Raw genomic sequence first — 3,973 nt, 5'->3', positions numbered from 1 at the left:
CCCTTTGTATGTTAAGCACTTCAATGTATTTGGACACTCCATTGAAAACAAACCAACGAAACAAAAATTCCAGTACTTCAAGAATTTATATTCTAATTGGAGGAGACAGACAGTAAACAGTAATCACAATTAACAGGTAAGTGCTTTTGAATGTGGAAAATGAAGAGGTTAGAAGTCTGGTTGGGGGACAGGTTCTAATTGTAAAATGTGTGGTCCAGGTAGACTTAATTAAGAAGGCACCATTTGAACAACGATGGAAAGATGGTAAGAAATTCTATCATCTGCATATTTGGAGGAAGAGCAGTCCAGGAAGAGCACACAGGCAGTGCAAAGATCCTAGTGTATTCAAGACATAGCAAGAAAGCTAGTTGCTTAGTTTGAATGAGTGAAAGGAGAACTGGAGGAAACAAGGTCAGAAGTAAAGGGGTCAAATGATAAAGGGCCCTGGAGATGGTGGTAGGACAGCGGCTTTTCTCTGAGATAGACGGCTGAAGAGCCTGTCTATCAGGCTGGAAATCAGCACATGAATAAGTGATAATCATTTAGTTATCATTATTATTATCATTAAATATTCTATAGGGTCTCCAAGGAAGGATCATTACCCTACTTGACACATGAGTAAGTGGAAATGAAAATTTTGTGACTTGCCAGAATTTGAAATGTCAGCTATCAACAAAACCAAAGTCATAGTCTGATTTCTTATAATGCGCTTTCTTTAGGTGGTATTATAGATAGCTTCCCACCTTCTCAATAATATGACAAGTCATTGGTCTTAGAATATGTGTGAAGTGAGAACAGGCCCCACTGATGGCTGGAGTGGTATCTCAGGAAACTGTGAGCAATTCAGATTCCAAGTGGGATGGGAGGCACTAGATTTCCATAAAATGCTTATACACTTGCTTTCAGAGGAACACGAAGGGATAATTTTTAGAGTTGCCCCCACTAAGGCTGTGCCTGTAAGCATATCCTGCCACTTTTGGATGTATTTGCCTTGGTGCACTGTGATGTCTGAGTTCTGACTGAGTTATTAAGTCTGTAAGGTAGTTCTGTGCTCAGAGTGGACTACAGGGGGAGCTCATCCTACTCATTTATGGCTTGTCTCATGCACAACCTGGAAAGGATGTTCTTCTCCGGGTCTGCATCCCTATGGAGCAGATGTTTCCTCAAGAGCACTCATCTCAGCTGAGCTTTCCTCAAATAACCTTGCTCCTTGAACCTGAAAGACAGCTTGAGTCCCTCACTGAACATGTGACAAGCCTAAGCATGCCTGCTTTGCCATATAGTATCTGTCATGATGCTAGTCCTGAAATTACACAAAGTCAGTTACAGGGGGACAACGTCCCATCTCTGAGATGAAATCTGCAAAGATATAGGACTCCTCCCCAACCAGGTGGCAGTCCATGCTGGTGAATCCCTCTGACTACAGCTGCTGCCAGCTTAACAAACAAACAAACAAACAAACAAACAAAAACAGTGATATCTCTCTTTCTTTCATGTTGGCAAAAAACTCCGTCGTCTCCTCCTAGCTTTCTGATATCCCACTTAATGGGTCGAATTAGTTGGCTCTTGCTAAGTCTTCTAGTAAAAAAATTATTCTTTGCCACTTGCTTTCAGAGTTGTTTTAAGAGGCCCATTGGGGCCGGGCGCAGTGGCTCAAGCCTGTAATCCCAGCACTTTGGGAGGCTGAGACGGGCGGATCACGAGGTCAGGAGATCGAGACCATTCTGGCTAACACGGTGAAGCCCCATCTCTACTAAAAAAATACAAAAATTAGCCAGGCGTGGTGGCGGGCACCTGTAGTCCCAGCTACTCGGGAGGCTGAGGCAGGAGAATGGCGTGAACTCAGGAGGCGGAGCTTGCAGTGAGCTGAGATCCGGCCACTGCACTCCAGCCTGGGCAACAGAACGAGACTCCGTCTCAAAAAAAATAAAAAGAGACCCATAGGGGCAGGCAAGTCAGAAAATGAGAACTCTTTAACAAACAAGGGCAAACCACCCTATCCCTGATGTAGAGGAAAAGACCTACAGGCTATTAAAAGGACCTCCCTCTGATTAATTAGAGTATTGACCTCTAGTCGAAATCAATTTTTGTGGAAGAAAGAAAACGGACTCTTGGAGAGGTGGGACAGAATGGTAAAGCACTTAAAAAAAAATAAATAACAGTCATTTCCCTTCTGCATACACTGTGTACACTGGCAAGCCACCCTTCCCAGTGATCTGCAGAGATTCTGACCTGGGGTTTTCCACTCTATTGCACTCGCTGTTGCCACCTGCTGGTGACATATCATGATTGACATACAGTACATAGTTGAGGGAGGAAGAATTTTTATGGGAAGGACAAATTGCAAACTTAAGGCCACATCAAAAGTCTTCATTCCCTGGGGACTCAGTCTTTCTGGAGATGGGAAAAGATGTGTCCAGAAAGCAAAAAGAGAGGATGCTACTTATACTCTCCCTTCAAGAAGTTCTGCTATGTGTCAGTCCTATTATTCCACCAGTACAAGAGATTCCTTTACTATCTTTCTAGGGGGCATGTTGGGCGTGTATCCTCATGACCACTACGGATGTGCTATCTTAATCGTGTATGTTGAAGACTAAATGTTTTCAGTGTAATACAACTTGACCTCAAATAGAAGATTGCTTTTAGTTTTCCTGAAGCAAACACGGAAGGCAAAAGATAAACCCCTCTGCCTGTTTCAAGGTGCCTGGAGCCGAGAGGTTGCAGCACATCCCATCATTTATGAAAGAACTCTTAGAAGTATACGGCCCTACGTTCCCAGAAAACCTCAAGGTAAGCAAGTTGTTTGAAGTAAAGCAAGTCTATTTTTTAAAGGCCCATGTCGAGCTGTAATTTGCTGAGGAATATGAAATAAAGATACATTTCTTTAGATTTCTCTACACTCATAAATTGCCAATACCATAGTGCATGTTCCCTTGGAAATTCAGACACATTCGAAGCCACTGCGCATAGCTATACATGTTTAACTTGTAAATTTATGGTGCTAGAATAGGAAGGTTTAAAATGAAAATATACCAGGTATCAGGAAGTTCAAGAGTTAAGGTCCCCACAGCAACCTTAACACACACTCACGGTGTATAAATGTCACATCATAAAGAGGTTTAAGAAATTTTCTTCAGTAGTAATGTCTAGTATTGAATATTCCCAGTATGGACAACTTGACACCTATGTGTATTCCCATTTTGAGTTTTAATTTTTAAAGGGAACTGTGTTTTAATATAGATATTCATATTTCATTCATTCATGCCCTGGGTCTTGTCTCTTCTCAATAAATTTTATCTAGGTTATTCCATCCAGTTCCACAGCTTTAAATGCTACCTGTATTTTAGATATTCTCTCTCTCTCTCTCTTTTTTTTTTTTTTTTTTTTTTTTAGAAACAGAGTCTCACTTTGTAGCCCAGGGTAGAGTGTAGTGGTGTGATCACAGCTCACTGCAGCCCCGAACTTCCGGGCTCAAGCAATTCTTCCACCTCAGCCTCCCTAGTAATTAGGACAACAAGCACTTGCCACCACACCTATTTATTTTTATTTTTTATAGAGACAGGGTGTTGCAATACTTTCCAGGCTGGCCTTGAACTCTCAGCCTCAAGCAATCTGCCTCACTTGGCTGCTATAAGTGCTAGGATTACAGACATGAGCCACTACACCTGGCCCTAGATTTTATTAAATCTATTTCTCCATTCCTAATTTATCCCCATAATTTTGGAATCACAGCCAATTGCCAACTGCCATCTCTATTGAAAAAAGGGTCTACTTCTGGGATCACTTGTGTAGTTGGCAGGCCTCCATTTCTTGCTGGCTGTTGATCCTTGCCACATGGGCCTCTCCGTAAGGTAGCTCAAAACTTAGGAACTTGCTTCTTTCAGAGCAAGAGATCCAAGAAAGACAGAGACCAGGATGGAAGTCATAGCCTTTATAACCTAGTCTCAGAAGCAGTGGACCATCACTTCTGCTG

Source organism: Macaca thibetana, chromosome 10 (assembly GCF_024542745.1).
Source record: "Macaca thibetana thibetana isolate TM-01 chromosome 10, ASM2454274v1, whole genome shotgun sequence".
In the NCBI taxonomy this organism is placed as follows: Eukaryota; Metazoa; Chordata; class Mammalia; order Primates; family Cercopithecidae; genus Macaca; species Macaca thibetana.
Note: the sequence above shows the minus strand (reverse complement) of the source record.